Source organism: Apus apus, chromosome 14 (assembly GCF_020740795.1).
Source record: "Apus apus isolate bApuApu2 chromosome 14, bApuApu2.pri.cur, whole genome shotgun sequence".
In the NCBI taxonomy this organism is placed as follows: domain Eukaryota; kingdom Metazoa; phylum Chordata; class Aves; order Apodiformes; family Apodidae; genus Apus; species Apus apus.
This window is the reverse complement of record NC_067295.1, coordinates 6,120,264-6,129,538: the sequence shown is the minus strand read 5'-3', so window position 1 is coordinate 6,129,538 and position 9,275 is coordinate 6,120,264. Positions and strand designations below refer to the sequence as shown.

General features: G+C 49.2%; 1 protein-coding gene across 9 annotated transcripts in view; it reads left to right on the top strand.

The window, feature by feature from the left end:
• The first annotated feature begins 1,284 nt into the window (after nucleotides 1-1,284).
• The window catches only part of SUN1 (Sad1 and UNC84 domain containing 1), a 34,527-nt gene continuing 26,536 nt past the window's right edge, over nucleotides 1,285-9,275 (top strand). Inside the window, exons 1-2 of one of the 9 annotated variants that reach the window (XM_051631758.1) lie at nucleotides 1,285-1,333; nucleotides 4,693-4,928. The gene's annotated coding sequence lies outside the window, so the exon portion shown is untranslated. Of the gene's footprint in view, nucleotides 1,334-4,692; nucleotides 4,929-5,459; nucleotides 5,551-5,769; nucleotides 6,237-7,495; nucleotides 7,651-7,675; nucleotides 7,791-9,275 lie in introns of those variants that run through there. The other 8 variants (XM_051631756.1, XM_051631764.1, XM_051631755.1 and 5 more) reach the window with 8 other exon arrangements.

Here is a 9,275-nt window from a genome sequence, read left to right as displayed (position 1 = left end):
GGGGAAATTAATACTAACAATACAAAATAACTGAGTAGTTTCTTATGGACCCAAAAGCTGTAAAATAGGATGCTCATTTTAGATCAGATGTAGTGTCTTTGAACTTTTCTTTTAATGAAATGCCAAAATATAACTGTTCCTGTATTGAGCAGCATCTTGGTTGACTAAAAAATATTTTGTGTGTAAGGTTCTTCCAATAAAACCTGGAGTTCTGCTTCAGCCACAAGAGCCCAGTTATTACTGTAAAGTTCCCTTGCAAGTCCACCAAATAAATCCTACTTAACGACATTACTCCAGGCATAATTTGATTAGCTTCCTATGTTGGCAAAATTTAGATTCTTCTGCTTCACCACTGACTGCAGGCTTGTGACAGCTGCAGTACAGATGTTGTGCAGGAGCTTTTAATTACTCTGGTGATCTAAATAAGAGACATTTGAAAACCCAGCTTTAACTGCGGCAGAAGAGTGGCAAGAAGCTTCCTTGGGTGGAGGGAAATTGAGTCAAAGGTTTTCAAGATGTTCTAAAGCTGGTACACAAATAGTAAGAACTGAAGTATCCATCAAGCTTGCTATCTTCAGCAGGCTGGGAACATTTTTTTTCTGCATATGTTGAGAATTCTGTTATCTTTCAGAACAGTGTTGTGGGATGCCTCCCAAAGAAAAATCTCCGCATCATCCAACAAACCAGCTTTTGTCTTCAGAGCCAGGAGAGCTTTTTGAGTTAAATATTTTAATAGTCCTTCTAGAGAACTGTTAAACAGCAGCCTGATGTTGTTTATGCATGTGTGACAGACTAGGTAGCCTCCACTACATCCTTTTATTAGAAACTGTTCTGGACGTAGGACTTCCGCAGTATGCTGACCTTGCTCAGAGTTTGCCCAACTTCCAATTATATAACCCAAATTTCTCAGATCCCTTTATAAAGAAGTGCTGTTATTGAGTCTCCTGTGGATGGTGTATGTGCCTGGGGTTTAGAGTTATTTTCTTTGGGACTCAACTTTCTCATCTTCAACCTTTTGCTGCATCAGGAGGGCCATAACTGAAATACATGAATATTTTTTTTCTGTTTGGCTAGATCAGCTATTATACGTACTCGATTTTTTTTGCGTTCACAGCATAATGTTACTGGGCTCGTATTCATTACGTAACTTTTAAGCAAGGACAATTTTTTGGGGCAAAACCGTTATCTCAAAGTTTCAGACTGTTCAGATAAGCAGGCTTTAGCCCTGCCCTTCCTGTGACGAACAGATGTGCTTCTGTCTTCGTCCTTGTAAGCTTGAAGACCTGTTGTGGAGGATCCTGGGACTTGGATTCTCAGAAAAACAAAGTTCTTGGTGAGTGCTTGTGTTTGTCTAACTGAATATACAGTCTTCTGAATATGTGTTGGCTGCCTTATATAGAGTCAATTAATTAGACATGGAGAGAGCACTGTCAAATGAGGCACCTAGACTCTGAAAGCCTATGTCTGAAAGCATTTTTAGGAGAGACTGGAGGTTAAGTATGTTCCCAGATCCCCTTCTCATCCATGCAGGTCCTTGTAGGCAATCCTGCAGAGTTCCTCAGAAGTGCTTTGGTGGGTTGCAGACCTTCTGTCTGCAGCTGCCAGCTGAGCTCAGGAAGATGCACTAATGCACCTCGTCTGCTGGCACATGCAGTGTGCTCCCCAGAGACTGCCCTCCAGTTATAACCAGAGAGTTATTATAAACTATAATAACCCATCAGAAGGCAAATCTAATGTCTACATCTGGAACTTTACCTCTTCCAGTATAATAACCTTCCAGTTATAACTGAAAATAACTATTATAGTATAGAATACAGTAATACTATACCATAGTAAAACTATACTCTTATAGTATAACCATAATATTTATGTCATTATACTATAAGTTATTGTATTTTTCTTTGCTATATTTAAGTTGTTGTACTATAATAGCTATAGCTCTCTATATAGAGATTAGATTTGCCTGACAGGCTATTGCCTAGGTTTTATCTCATCTGAGGGAAGTCCCTGGTCTGCACAAAACAAACATCCAGATAGAAAGTAGCATCTTGGCCTGTGGAAATCAACTGCTGATTTGAGAGGCGCCAGGTTTCTGTTTAATTTGCAGAATCTGTGTTAGGATCTCTGCATGGGCAGGTGAGCAACTGTCAGCTAGAAGAGTGGGCCAGAGCTGGCCTGGTGGCTCTGTGTCTCAGCCCTTGAAAGTGAAGCTCTAACCACATTTTAAAAAGAGAAAAGGGAAAAAAAAAAAATTCTTCCTTATTAGGCAGCTGAAGGATCAACAAAAATTACAGTTAACAGGCTTGTGTCCATTTACTGGCATCAATCCTCTGGGAAAGCTCACTACCAGCAGTAACTGAGATGAAGCAGCAGATGAGAGCTGAGAAGAGAACGGCTGCTCTGTCAGGCTGCCTTGTAGGTAATCAGCTTTTCTTGTTAATGTCTGAAATCCCCCGTAAGTCAGGACCATGGCAGGATCTAGTGGCAAAATGGAACTGAAGTGCTTTGCAGCCCCCTCTAACTGAGAACCCAACTGCTCTGTGTGCAGCGCCCATCGTCCTTGGCTGACAGGAATGAGGGTGCAGAGAAAGGGCCCTGATGAGCTTAACCATAAAGTGTGATGCAGATGGTGAGAAACTTTTTCTTCCATGAGGAAGAAATCAGATTTCCAGATATTTTAGGTGATTTTCATACTAATGCAAGTGTATGATCATCTCCCCAGCCTTGGACATAAAGGTCACCATACTTCCTGACACAGGAACAAATCCACAACATGCCCTTTGCCCAGCACATCCCTGCCACATGTTGCCACAGCACCCTGACCCCAGCATCCCTCCCCAGGCTGCTGCTGAGTTCCCTGGGACTTGTTTCAGGGCTTCCCCAACCCCACCACCTGCAGATTTTGAAGCAGTGATCTGGTCCCCTCATGGACCCATCACACAGCACTGCCCTTTGCTCAGCCATTCCCCAGCCCGTGTGGTCCTTCCAGGACCCCCTGCATGGGCAGTGTTCATACCCACGGAGTGCTGGCCTGGGAAGTGCAACGTTTCACCCTTTCCAACCTGCAGAGCAGCCCAGTACCCCGTGTTACCAGTCAGGAACACCTCGCCACACTGGTTTCTGTCACATTTAGTCTGTACCTTGATTTGTTGTGAGAACCTGTGTCTTGATAGCAAAGGACCAGAATGCAGAGCAGAACAGGTTTGCTAGGTGTGAGTCAAACAGTGCATTGGGAATGGTATTGGGCAGGAAGCAGAGCAATAATCTGGGAATCATGGTGGGAAGGGAAGAGGTAGGACTAGAGAAGTGTGGACCTTGGATTGTTTTGGCCTTGCATTGCTGTTTGCTTGTACCTGGTATCAGTCAAGAAAGCTTATTTCCCCTGAATTTCTAACTGCCCTCTACAGTGTTAAAACTAAAACTTTTTTAATATGTTTGATTTTTATTCTTATTGACCATTCTTCTGCAGACTTGAACTTAGCCAACAAAGCAAGCCCACTTCACATTCAGAGCTCACTGTTGAATGCTGGAAAACTTTAAAATAATTTTTGTTTGCCTCAGAGCAGTTTCTTCTGAAATGTGGAAAAATTAACTCCCTGCAGGTACCAGCTTCTTTTAACAGAACTGGGACACCTGACCAGGTTTCCCTTAAATCCTAGAAGCCAAAGGCTCTACTGCTCCTCATGGCTGAGAAGCAGAGGGAAAGCTGAGTGCAAGCCATTCTGCTCCAGCCTCTTAGCCTGGTCATGATGGAAAAACAACTGCTTGGGACAAGTCAGAGCAGCCCAAGGGGCTGGAGCGATGCCCAGGGAGCACAACGTGCCTTGTTCTGCCAGAGCAGAGCACAGCCTGCCTGGCTGGGCTCCAGGGGAACGGGGGAGAAACATCCCAGAGAAGGTCTGGCCTTATAGTGCCAGAGAATTTCCGGGAGGTTTAAACTAAGACATGATTTTGCTCTGTCTTAAGTCCTTAAAGGCTACCTGCTCTAGAGTCAAGAAGAACAGTGTGTGGAATAAGTACAGAAAGAGAAGGGGTGGTCAGAAGAGTGAGGTGATTTACCCTTCTGCAAAGTATTCAGCCACCTGCCAGTGAGGGGCTGTGTGTCCCACTGAGTTATGTGCTGACTTCCAAGAGTTGCTGGGATCAGCTCAACTTTGGCTGCAGCATCTTTAAACTTGCTGGAGCAAAGAGCTTTGAAAATGAACAGTAATTACCTAAAACCAGTGCTACGCTGACATCATGTCTTACATGGATGTCTTTCTTTTTCATCCTTCACTGTTTAAGGAGTAACTGCTTTTATGCATTTTGTATCCAAACAAATACACCGAGTGTATGTATTTATTTGATAATAACATATTTAGTAACCAGCCTTTCCCAGTCAGCTGAGTCATTCTCTTGCATGCACACGTAAATAATAATTTTTGGCCCGATTACCCTTTCTCAAGTGGCACATTCCCTGTTTGCACACATAGTGCCATTTGAACTGTCCTTGCCCGCAGCGACCAGCGCGTCGACCCCCACAAGAAACCTGTAGGCTCAGGGAGACTTAAAGGCTTAACAAAACATGACTCAGACACAGATTTCAAGTTGAATGTGTTTGCTTATGTCCCCCAAATATTCGAACAACGGGGCTTGCTGCACGCCACGACTTCTTTGCAGAAAGGAGGCCTGTGACAGTTCCTTTTCCCCCAGCTGACCCGTGGTTGCCATGGCCCGTCGCAGGCACCGATGAAGCTCAGGATCCAAAGGGCTTAAGTCCTGCTGAACGGCTGTGCAAGTGCCAGAAGTCTTGGGGAACGGCAAGAGAAAGGGAAAGAAAATCCAAAACTCCCACTGAGTGGGAAGGAAACTGGGAGGGGAGAGGCAGAAACACTGGGGAAGAAAGTCAGTGAGGGTCCAAGCAGCAGAGGCAGAGGTGGAAATCAGAGGTAAGTCTGCTCATCTCTCTAGCATTTCTCACGCCCAGGACAGCCCCGGTTCCATCCCGCAGAGGCGGGCGCCGCCAGCAGCCTGGAGCTGCCGGGGCAGGAGCCCGAGGCGGGGAAGGGCGAGCCCGGGGAGCCGGGGCGCCAGGCGGGCGTGCTGGCTGCAGGGCAGGGCTGGAGGGGCTGCGGGAGGGGCGATGCGGGGCTGCCTGTGCCTGAGGGGCGCTGTGTGAGTGGGCTGTGAGGGGCTGCGGGCCGGGCGGGGTGTGAGGGGCGGTCTGGGGGTGCGCGTCCCTGAGGAGCGGCGGTGTGCGGGGCCGGGCGGGGCGTGCGGGGCCGGACGGTGTGTGCGGGGCCGGGCGGGGCCGGGCGGGGCGTGCGGGGCCGGGCGGTGTGTGCGGGGCCGGTGCCCTGTGGGCGGGGCCGGTGCCCTGTGGGCGGGGCCGGTGCCCGGTGGGCGGGGCGGGCCGCAGAGGGGGGCGCTGGCGGCACGCGGCACGCGCCGCGCGGGCGGGGCGGGGCGGGGCGGGGGTTCCCGGCGGCCTCGGCAAAGCGGGCGGAGCGAGGCCAATCTCTGCTGCCGCCGCTGCCGCCGCGCAGCCTTCCCTCGCTTCCCCGGCGCCAGGTAACGGCCACCCCGGGCCGCTTCGCTTCGCGTGCTGCGCGGGCCGCTCTCCCCGCTGCCCCGCGGAGGGGGAGCGGGAGCGGGGCGGGGCGGGGGGGTCTGTCCTTTCCCTCAGTGGTCAGGCCGCGTTTCCCCCGCCCTTCCTCAGAGCGGGGGGCTGGCCAGCAGCTTGGCGCCAGCCCGTTCCGGTCGTTGCCGCGCTGCCAAGCGTGCCCCGCTTACCCGTTTAACTGCTGGCAGGCGGCAGCTGCCGCCTCACGCCCTGCAGGCCGGTCCCGGGCAGCGGCGGTGAGGGCCGCGTTCGGCAGCCGCCCGTCCGGGAACGTCGTGTCTCGGTCTGCAGGCTCCGCTGGGCGGAGCGGGTTCGGCTGCCTCCTCTGCTCGGACACTGGTCTCGCCCTGCAGCCCCGGGAGGGCAGCAGGCTGTGAGGACGTCGCGTGTGAGAGCGGGCTGGAGTTGTTAGCTGGCGTGCTGAGCTCCGCAGGGCCTGAAGTCACCGTCAGGCTGGAAGGAGAGAGGCAGATCTCTGCGGTAGCCGCCTGCCTGTCTGCTTGGGAGCTTCTCGGCCTGGCGCTTGGAGGGCTTTCTTGTCGGAAGGGACTACAACCTGCAGCTTTCCGCTCTGATTTCGGAGGAATCGATAAGCGTGCCGTGCTGCCCGCAGCTGCCGAGCTTTGGTGCGAAGGTAACCGCTGCCATCGGGGCTGTGCTGCGGTTCGGGAAGTGCCAGACCTGCCTCCTCATAACCCCCTGGTTGTCACCTCAGGGCGGCTGGTGTGTCCGTCAGCTGCTTCCGTGGGGAAGCCTCTCCTGGGGGGACTGCACGACGTGGTGTTTCAGTATGGTGCTGGTTTTGGGAGGATAGAGCTGGGTTCCTGATGCGTGATGTTTTCGTTTGGTCGCTCTTCAGTAACCACAGAGTGTCAGAAACGTGCAGCTGCTCGGAGGCAGCGCCTGTTTTCTGACAGTCTTCAAGAAGTTTGATGTCTGCTGAAAAGAAAAAGCATTTGGCTTGCCTTATTCTACGTTGCTTTATAGAGATATGAGTATTGTTTATAATACGTTCTAGGAAAGGAAAATATTAGGTACCAAGTGCCAGGCTCCGTGTTTCTGCAGCACTTGCGGTCCCCCTGCCCCACCGGCTGGTGGTCAGTTGAACGTTGGCACAAAAAGGAAGTGAAATGTTCTCTCATTAAAAATATATATATATATATATAAAATTCTGTGCTTTGCAGCCGACTATTACAGGCTAATGCTTCCACTGAATTTCCAAGTTAATATTAACCTCTACTTTCCCCTCTCGCCTACGGTGATGTGTTACTCTTTGCTGCTTTCCGTAAGAACGTTATGGAGGTGAGCTGCGGGCTCTGAGGGGTGAGGGATCCGGCTGGAGGGCTTTATCGACAAGCTTAGCAGGCTTTTTCCGTTGAGGTATTAGCAGGTGTGGCACACATGCATCCTTAAATCTATGCTACCTGACTGACTTGTGACTTGGTGACTGTAAGTTGTGGAAATCTTGGGCACTCTGGTGAAGGAGTTGGTTACAGAGAGTAAGATGTTGGGTTTCGTTTTGTTCAGACAATGCTGAGGTCGCTTTACTGGGCAAGCGAAGCGTTTTAGGAACGGGAGACATGAAGTAAAAGGTGCTTTTTGTTTTCAGCTGGTGAGCTTCGTAGCTAAATTAACACGGATGAGGTGTACATGCGGGTTGACATACCCGGGGCCCTTCTCTGCGCGGACACCCGTGGGTTAAACCGTGGGTTAAACCGTGGGTTAAACCGTGGGTTAAACCGTGGGCTGGCGGGGCGGCCGCGGCCAGTCAGTTCAAACTCTGCCTCTTGAGTGACGAGGGACGCTCTGGGAGGCTGGGTCCCACCCGCCGGATCCTGCGGGCTTTGTTGCGGCCGGGAAGCCATTTTGGGAAGCGGCGGTGTGGCATGGAACAGCATGTTCCCCCCGCCGGGGAGCGAGCCCTGAGCTCGGGCCCCTCCCGGTGCCGCCCGCGGCGCGGGGCCCGCCCCGGGGCCAGCCCCCCGCGTCGGGGCTGATGGGGGGAGGCCTGGAGAGCCGCGCTGAGTCGCTCTCAGTGCAGAGGCCTGGTGAGGCTTTTCTCTGTATTTCATGGCGAGTTGATCTGGGCGTTCCTGGCTTATAAAGTGACTTGCGTGTGTCGCCGTGCGGCGCTTCAGGTGCTGCGTGTGTAAACAATGAACAGACGCGTTTATTGTTTCACCTGAAGGTATCGCTGCTTTCTATCAACCTTCCTGTATAAACAACCAAACAACCCAAACATCTGAACGGGTACTTAATGTCAAGATGCAATATTAGTGCTTTGTGCAGAACCTCTTGTTTTTCCTTAGTAGCGTTACAGTTTGACACCTGTGCTTGGGGATCTTTGACTCAATGGTAAAATCGAGTATATAAAACGTGAATGTTATTACTTGGCATTTTTTGTTTGCTTGCTTTTGTGTTTGCTTAAAGGGATACTAATGTTTTAAGAATGTGTGTTTTCGTTTTGATGTGTCTTGGAGCTCTTTGCTCTTCAGCCTGTATAAACTAGTAGTTGATTGGGTATGTGAAAACATTCTTTGTATAATTACTTATGGGTTTGCCTTTTTTTTTTTAATCCAAAAAGAGTAATATTATTGGTTATTCATAATAATAGTTAAAAATTGAAATTACAAGTAAAAACTGGCTTGCTCTCAGAAACAGGTAGGGGTGTGTACTTCGGTTTCATTATTACTAATAATTTGCCCAAAAAGTCGGTTTAGGTTTTAGGTCATTAGTGTGTTGAATCAAAATTACTTAAACTTAGTTTATTTACTTTAAAAGCTAAGGATAGAATAGATTATACTTGAAGTAGTACTACCAATATCTCTCAAGACCTGAAATGTGTATGATTTTTTTTTTTTTAGGCCTTGTAAAAAATAAGATATGCTTTCTTGCAAATTTTCTGATTCTATTACGGACTTCCTGGTGATTATTTCAACTCTGCCCAGGTCCCATTTATAGAATGACAATTTACCACTTCCTTGGTCAGAAAGAGTGTTCATGAGGAAATGCCTAGATAGCATGTTGGTGGAAGTCTATTTATGTACCCAAAAACTCTTAAGTGGGGTCTCATCCTTGTCCTTGTGTATATACAGTTTTAGAGTATTTGGTGCTGCTTCCCCTCTTGTGGTGCTTCTGTGCTTTAAGGCCGCTCACTATCAGAGCATCTCATCACCTTCCAGGAAGCTTGCTGCCGTGGTAGTAGAGTTCTGTTGAGGCTGGGTGATTCTGAAAGTAATTTCCAGGTAAAAAGTCTTTAAGTAAAAAGTAGTGATGCAGTCTCATGTCACTCAGATGCTTCATAGTCCACATCCTCTTTAGACAGAGTCAAGGGGCTTTGTGCAAAGGTAAATTCTTCTGCACTGATTACAGGAGCCCCCGTGCTTCCTTGTGTTCTGTCCAAGTCAGAATTGGCATCTTCTGCCCTTCCACTCGGCTGATAAACCGTAACACTGTTGAAATCGTTGTCTGCTTCCCCAAAAGAGCAAATAATCCAGCTGTCTCCTCTGCAGGAGCATGGAATTTGGGTTAGAAATTGAGGCGCATTCTAATGTCCTCTTGAACTCTCTCTGAAATGTGTGCGTCTCTTTATGGCCTTTAGGTTGTCCTATAAATGTACTCTTTTAACTTGGGTTTTTTATGCAACTGTATAATGACTTCTTTCACTATACAA